Consider the following 8,684-nt stretch of genomic DNA (forward strand, 5'->3'; position numbering starts at 1 on the left):
TCCACTTCTCGCACTTCTCGAGGCGGGCGTAGACGTTGAGGAACTTGAACCGCAGGCCGGTGTCGTCCGTGTACATGTCCAAAGCTCGGCGCAGCTCGGGAAAAAAGAGCACGGCGATACGGGTCAGCCTAACGACGATGTACCTCGGTGGTGTAGGGCCGGCGGAGCATACCCTTTGCTCCAAGTCGTGGCCGCTGATCGGCCGTTTGTCGATCTCCTCCCGTACGCCGTGCCATTTGCCGCACGCCGTCCGCATGATCCCCCAATGGGTGGCCATTGCCTTGTCTCCCGGTACACGTTCATGTTCGTCTTGTTGAAGTAGGGATCGACGAGTTTGCGTTCCTCGTACGCCCGCCTCACTCGAAACCGCGATGTGTCGAACGACTGATTGGCCCCGATTATGCCGTTCGTGGACACGGTCATCCAAGCTTCGGCGAGGCACTCCTCTTCCTTCGACGTCCATTTGATACGCGGTTCGGCAGGCGGCGAGTCCTTCTTCCTCTTCTTCTTCCCCTTCGACAGGTTGGCGGCGGCTTCAGTTGGCTCTTCTTCTTCCTCGCCTTCTTCTTCGACGGCTTGGCTTCCGTCGGCAACATCCTCCCGATGCTCGTTGCGCGCCGCCACGGCCTGCCGTCGCCCTCGTCTCCTCTTGCGTGAAGAACCCCGGGCACGCAGCGGCGGCGGTCATGAAGAACCCCGGGCTCGCAGCGGCGGCGGTGGAGCCGGAGGTGATCATCTCGTGGATCTCCTCTTCGTTCGGCGCCGCCATCGCACCGAACGTGAGCGGCCCTCGTCGCAGGGCCGGCGAGGTGCCCTCGAACAGGCCGCCGCCGCCGACGTCAAGCTCGGGCGGCGACGGTGTGGGCTTGGACGGTTGGACGTAGGCGCCCTCTTCGAACACGGCAGTCGGCGACGGCGAGTACAGCGAAGGCGAGAAGGAAGACGGGGAACTTGTTGTACCTTGCGTCGGCCATTGGCCGGGGACATGCCGCCGCTATAGGCCATGCCGATCAGCCTCGCTTGTTCGTCCTGGGCCGCCTCCGCCGACCTCTTGGCGGCGGCTCTTTTCACCCTCTCCGCCCCGGCGCTTGTTTCCACCTCGCGCCGTTTCTCGTCCGCCGCCCACTCGGCGTTCGACATGCCCGGCGGCTTCGTCTTCTTCGCCCGCATCTTCCTCGCCGGCGCCTTCGGCGGCATTGTAGTGGACGAGAAGACGAGGAGGAGAGTGGTGGTGGACGAGAAGACGTCGCCAGGAACTGGAGCTGGAAGACGAGGAGATTGGGGGATTTCGGCGGGAGAGAATGGGGATATGCAAGCAAATTGGAGGGAATGGGGATATGCAAGCAAATTGGAGGGAAAATCGACAGGATTTGGTTTTCCAGCCGCCGACTACGCGGGTCCACACGCCGTTTCGCGCCAAAATCTTTCGTCCGGAGTCCCCGAGCGCGCCCCGGGGGGCCGGGGGTGGCGTGGGCTCGCCGGATGGATTAAGGGCCAAATCCGGACGAAACGAGGAACCGGGGGCGCGACTGGGCCGAATTTCGCCGTCCGGATGGAAAAAACGTCGCTCGGGGGCCTCGTCGGGGGGACGAGTGGAGATGCTCTAATTATCCTGAGTTTTATGTTTAATCAGAGACAAAATTTTAAAGATTTATGAGATATCAAAGTGTTAAAACTAGGATTTGAACTTTGATGGGCTGAGGGTGCCACTGCCCTCTAATCATCCAACCAGTGATCGGTTCTCAAATGAATCAATATCTATGATAGTATTAAATTGATATCATGATAGTTTTGTCAAATAATATGTATAGATGTTGATTTTCTTTGTTTATATTTGGTCAAACTTTACAAAGTTTGATTTTAACAAGTAAACCTAGACCACATGGTAAATAAAAAAAAAGCGGAGTTATGCTATGCTTTTTCGGTGTGCACATATCAAGTAAAAAAGTGAAGGTAGTTAGCAGCCATCCCTCCATCCTCGCAATATAGGTTTCACCTGCCGTTGTCAATCTTCGCGTCGTGGTCAGAGTGACGCTAGGTAAAACCCGCGCAAGGGATGATGGTGGTGGCGGGGCTTTCCTCCGCCGTGGCTTTAGGGCGCAGATCTCGTGCACACACTCTAACCAGACGTGTACACGGTCCAGTGTTAGCATTGCAAAGATGTTGCCATCATTGGCCCACCCCCCCGCAGTGCAGCAAGATCATGCCGGTGATAACACCATTGCGGCTCAGGCTCTGCGCGGCTACTTGACGGTGGCGGTTCATACGCCCCCGTGGGACATGGCATGTATGGCGGTTTCGTGAGCCGTTCGGTGACATGTGCGAGTCTGCCAAGGAAGCTTGTTTCAGCCTTGGCTAGAATTTCTTTACGGCAACGTCTTTGGGCGTCGTTATCTTGTTGGAGGTGTTGTAGGGTTTTTTGTTCTATGTGTGCTCCGGGAGCATCTGCCTCTCGGGTCATCTCCGCCTGGGTGACTCCGGAGGCCGCTCATCCCCGTCGCCTCGAGCCCCCATCCCCGCCCCTGCCTAGCTGCCGCCGATAAAGGTGGCGGCGCTCATTCCCAAGGGCGACATGCTCTTCGGTGGTGGAGCGTCATGTGGTGCTCCAGGCGGTGGGGCACGACATCGGGCATGTCTGGCGACGACCATGCGGAGGAGGTGTTGAGGTGATGGGCGCTTGAAGGGGAGGCTAGTGCAACGCGCCATGGTTGGTGGCGGTGCTTGACTTACCGGCGGCGGATCGGGCCGATCTGGGACCAATGGGGCTGGCTGTCCTACTGATGGTTGTGGTTGTCCCTTGAGCGATCTCGCTTGTTGGTGACCCCGTGTGCAGTGTTGGCTTGTCCGGCGGCTGCGTTCTCGCCAGTCTCCTCCTCGGCATCCTGGCACTTCGTGGCCTCCTCTGTTATCAGCTGGTGGCGTGGGGGCTACTGGCACAGCCTTGAATAATGGTGGTTGTAGTCCTGGTGTTGCAACTCACGCTAAGATGATGATCTGCAAGATGCGAGTCCTCATCGATCTGGCTGAGTGTCGTGTTCGGGAAGGCTCCGTTGGTGAAATCCATGGCGATTCCATTCTTGAGATTGCTGGATCAGGTGGTATTCGATCGTGCGCACTCGTGTTTTTCGTTGTCCGTTTGGTTTCAGAGGGAGCGTTCCGAAGCTCTGCTGGATGTTACCATCATGTACCCCGCTTTGACGGTCCATGTTGAAGTCAGCTGAAAAAATGCCATTGAAGTTGGGATCTCAGGACTAGCTGTGGTCGTTCCCATCTTTTTGGCGACATGAAATTGGCTTGGTGATTTTTTTACTTGAAGCAACGACATCGTAAGTGGGGGCGTCAGCACAGGAGAAGTTTAAAATATGGCCTCTCAGGGTGAAAATCTAAGGTGTGTGAAAGTGCATGGAGCCCCCATGTGTGATTTTGGTAATTAATGACAATCCCTATGGACTAATGTTTGCATTGAGTTATATTTGTAGGAGTTGTCCATAGGCAATTCTTGAACCATTTGTTGGCTTCAAGGTTGCAATAAGAAGAAATTGATGAAGGATATCAAGTGTCAAGTATGTCTTGAAGATGAAGATGAACTGAGCCCTCAAGTTACTTCAAGACATAAATATGATGAAGAATGAAGAATGAAGTGCAAGTTCAAGATGAGCCAACTCGAAGAGTTCATAAGCTTGAAGCTTGCCATGGAGAAATGAAGTGCAAGTTCAAGATGAGCCATCTCGAAGAGATCCTTTGCTTGAGTCTTGCCATCCATATGGTGATCATAGATATGTGAAGATGCGCCGAAGAAGAATCTCTCCCATGGTGGATTATGGGGGAGCAATCCACATGGTGGTCATGGTTATGTGAAGATGCGCCGAAGAAGAAGCTCTCCCATGGTGGATTATGGGGGAGCAATCCACAAGACTTCGTCAAGCAAGCACAAGCAAGAAAGGCGTTCCATCTTGTTGAGGTCAAGATCGTCGTCATCGAGCTCAAGTGGAATGCGCAAGTATAAGAGCATCTCCAACAGGCGCGCTAAAAGCTCCGCGCGGCAAAAAAACCGCCGGTTTGGCGAGCGCGGGCGCTCGCGCGCAGCTCCAGCGGACGCGGGAAAAAAGCGCGCGCGCTAAAAAGTTTGCCGCGCGTCCGCGTTTGCGCCATCCCGCGCGGGAAATCTGCCGCGTCCGCTGCCGCGCGCGCTATATAGACGACACGCGCGAAGCGTCGACTGACACTCCTCCCACGCGTCTTCCTCCCGCGCCTCTCTCTCTCCCCGCCGCTCTCCCTCCCGCGCTGCTCCACCTCCGGTCGTTCCCCGACGACGCGAAGATGCCGCCGCGCCGCCGCCCATCCTCCGGCTACCACGGCGTCCGCGCGCGGCCGAGCGGCCAATTCGACGCGGAGATCCGCTCCGGCGAGGAGCGGATCCGTCTCGGCACATTCGACACGGCGCACGAGGCGGCGCGCGCCTACGACGCCGTCGTGTGGCGGCTCGGCCGCTCCCGGCCGTCGTTGAACTTCCACGACGTCTACACCCGCGAGCAGGCGGAGATGCTCGCGCCGCCGCCGCCCGTCATCACGCAGGAGCAGGCGCGCCGGCGACGGGAGTTGGAGCAGCGCCTCCTCATCGCGGAGAGCGACGAGGCGATGCGCGTCGAGTCGGCGCGGCGCTTCCCCGAAGACCTCGCCGCGACGGAGGCCTTCTACGCGCAGAAGGAGGAGGAGAAGGCGGCGCTCAAGGCGAAGAAGAAGGCAAGCCGCGAGAAGCGCCGCGCCGAGTCCGCCGCGAGGAAGGCGGCGAGGAAGGCGGAGGAGAAGAAGAACGGCGCAGGGCCGTCGACGATCGTTCTGTCCTCCTCCTCCTCCTTCGAGTGGACGTCGACGCCGGTGTCGGAGACGACTCCGAGCACCCACTCGTCGGACTTCGATTGGGACTCCGAGTAGTTAGATTTTCATTTTCGACTACTATGTCGCGCTGTATCGTTGAACTTTTTAAATATTCGTATTTTGATCAAATTTTAATCGTTTGTTTGATTAATTTTGAATTTAACGGTCGAAACGCACTGCAAAATACAGCAACCGGCGGAGGTGCTTTTTTCCCGCACCAACGCGCGCTGCAAAATGCAGCCTCCGGCGGGGGGAAAATCGGTAGCACACGCGCCAGCGGTTTGCAGCGCGCCGAAAAGGCGGTATAGCACGCCGCGATATAGCGCGCCTGTTGGAGATGCTCTAAGGTTTGCTCTTGATAGGGTTTCTTTCTCACCGGTCTCATAGTGTAGTTGGAGACCGGTTTATAGTTTAGTTGCCGTACTATCAAGAGGGCTCTCGAGTGAGTAACTCGATCGTATCGTTCGGAGATAGCTCAAACCTTTGCATCCTTGCAACATCTTTCTTGGTTGTTATTTGGACCTTATCCATGTGAAGTTTTAGAGCTTGTGCTTATTCTCATGACAAGCTCTAGTTCATCGAAAACGGATTTCGTATAGATCACTTGTTGCGTTTTCGAGTTTGATTCATCATCTTTCTTGGTTTTATTTGGATCTTGTAAGGGTATTTTACCCTTATCCATTATTTTGGTAACAATGACACCGTGCTAAAGTATTTGGCCTAATATGTTTATAAGGATAATCTCAGGTATTAGGCAATGAGGCATAAAATGGTGTATCAAAGGAACAAGAAGGCTAAAGGAGACCCCCACTTCAACAACAATCAAAAAGGGGTCTACAGCAGAAATCCGGCTCTGCAGCCCGGCACTGCCAAGAACCGGGCCCGACAGAGCCGGCCAACCGGCGCCAACCGGGGCGAGTCCGACGCGCGGTCCGGTCAACCGGGCGCCAACCGGGCTCCAAACGAAGAGCCAGCAGATCCGGTTGCCGACCGGTCAGCCGGCCTACAGACCGGCGAGTCCGGCGCTCGGTCCGGTCGACCGGGCGCCAACCGGGCGCCAACCGGCCGCCAACCGAAGGAGCTCCAGGACGACGCAAAGGGAATCCGGTCGCTGGTCCGGTCCGACCGGCCTCACCACCGGGCTGTCCGGTCTGTGGTCCGGTCAACCGGGTTTGTCGAGGAAAAAGCTGAGGTGGCAAGTGACCAACGGCCATATTTCGAAGAACACTATAAATAGGCCTTCTCCTACCTCTGAACAGTTAGGCAACACACTACAAGCTGTTCTTGAGCTCTCTCTCTCTTACTCCATTATTAGAAACACCAAAAGCCTCCGATCTCCCTCCTCCTCCACCCAAACTCAAATCCCTCCGGGGAATCACTAGAGGAGGACCCGATCTACTCGTTCTACCAAGCCAAATCTCATTCCCCCTTGTATTCATCAAGAAGCTTGCTTCCTAGGGTTCCTTGGAAACCCTAGGTGGGCAAGAGGAGTCCGGAAGCATCCGGGCCGTGGATTTGCTCCGGCAAGATTGTGAAGGTTTGGAGGCTACCTCAAAGTCTACCACAAGTGAGTGAGCTATTCCTTCGTGGGATAGGCTCCGGAGAATAGGGTGAGCCTTCGTGGCGTGGGGAATCCTTCGTGGGACCTCCACCCCTCCAAACGTGACGTACCTTGTTGCAAAGCAAGGGAACACGGGAATACATCCTCGTCTCCGCGTGCTATCGGTTATCTCTAACCGAACTCCTTACTTGTGATTTAAACTGCCTGAGAGAGCCTTCGTGCTCGAGATAGTTGTATCTTCATATAGGTTGCTTCACCTAGTTTGCATTAGGCTCACCTTTATATTCCGCAAAGCCTAATATTGCAAAGAAAGAATTAAAATCTGTAGAAACCTATTCACCCCCCTCTAGGTTTACCATCTCTATACTTTCAATTGGTATCAGAGCCTGGACTCTTATTAAGGGCTTCACCGCCTTAAGAGTGAGATGGAAAAACTATTCGAGGGTCTAGATGAAAACTCTAACCTTTCGGTTAAAGAGATGAAATCTAGATTCTTGGCATATGATGCCGAGAAGAAGAAAAAGGAGGATGAGCTACAAAGCCAAATGGCAGAGATGTCTACCATGCTTAAGAACTTGACTAGTGGGCCTCCTAGTACGGCTTCGGCCTCACTAGGGAGCTATCGCGAAGTCAACCATGACTATCCCAAAAACACTTCACCCATGCCTCATATAAACCATAGTGGGAATGTTCCCCATTTTGATGGAACTCACTTTCCTTTTTGGAAATCTTCTATGGAATCTCATATTCGCAGTACTGCAGCGTGGAGTTGTGGGAGATCATTGTTCATGGATACCGGGAGCCACAAGATCCCATTCGGTTGACCTCCACCGAATTCTACAACCGTCAACTCAACGCCTCCGCACGTGACAAGATTAGGAGTGGCATCAACCGCAAGCTCCTTGATCAAGTCAATGACATAGAGTCCGCTAAAGAGTTGTGGGATCGAATCGTAGTACTCCAAGAGGGAACCGATTTGATCCAATCCGCTCTTTATGAGACCGCAAAGCAAGAGGCTCATCAATTCATGATTCGAGAAGGAGAGTCCGTGGCCGATGCTTATGCAAGACTCGGTGCTCTTAGAGTAAGGGTCAAGGGACTCGGTGTTGAGAAGTACAATGACGGCTTCGAGATGAATGAAGCATTCATAAAGTCCAAGGTCATTGCTATGATTGCCGTCAAACAAGAAGACACCAACCTTGCACTCAACTTGCAAATCATGACCAAGAGTGCCGACCTCAACTCCGATGATCTAGTCTCCTATGTGGCCGCCAATGAAAACATGGCCAAAGCGGGAAAGAGGCTCATGGCAATGAACCGTGTTGATGAAGCCTCACACAACCATGAAGCGCCACACAACCTTGCTCTCAAAGCTAGGGCCGATCATGAAAGCAAGGAAGACTATGAAATTGAAGAAGAGGAAGAGATGACTTCAACTAGTGACATGGCTACCGACTTTGCTTTCTTTGCCAAGAAGTACAAGGCTAAGTTCCCTATGCTCCTCAATGACAAGAAGAAGAGAACTTGCTACAATTGTGATGAAGATAGCCACTTTGCAAATGAGTGCCCTTATGAGAAAAGGGTGGACAAGCCAAGATTCATCAAAGGGGTCAAGCCAAGATTGAAGCCAAACCCAATCAATGATCGATACAAGAAGAACAAGGGAAGAGCCTTTGTTGGGGCCGAGTACTTGTCCGATGATGAAGAGGAAGATGAGGAGAAGGAGGCCGGGGTGGCCGGTTTGGCTTTCTCTAAGCCCGGGTCACTCTTCACATATGACTACTCCAAGGACTACTCCACGGAGAATGATGTTGGATCCTCCTTCATGGCAAGGATAACTCAAGATGATGACTCCGATGACTCTACCTCATCTACAATCATTGGCTCTTGTCTTATGGCAAGGGAAACCAAGGTAATGGAACCTCCACCTTCCATATCTAGTGTTCTTGATGATGAGAACGAAAATCAAGATGAATTAATTGTGCTTAAGGAACTCTATGATGTTAGATGCACCCTTCGTGGTGAAGCTCTTGTCAAGTTTGATTTCTTGATGGACTCACTCAAAGAAAAGGATGAGTCCATTGAGGAATTAGAATATCATTTGAATGAGAAGGAACGGAGATTCAATCTCCTAAGACAAGAGCTAAAAACCGAAAGGTGCATATCTCAAGGCCTTAAGCAACAAATTGAAACTTATGAACTTGATAAAGTTAAGGACCTAGAAACTATTGATAGGGCTCAATTA

This window comes from Lolium rigidum, chromosome 3 (assembly GCF_022539505.1).
Source record: "Lolium rigidum isolate FL_2022 chromosome 3, APGP_CSIRO_Lrig_0.1, whole genome shotgun sequence".
NCBI classification, from domain to species: domain Eukaryota; kingdom Viridiplantae; phylum Streptophyta; class Magnoliopsida; order Poales; family Poaceae; genus Lolium; species Lolium rigidum.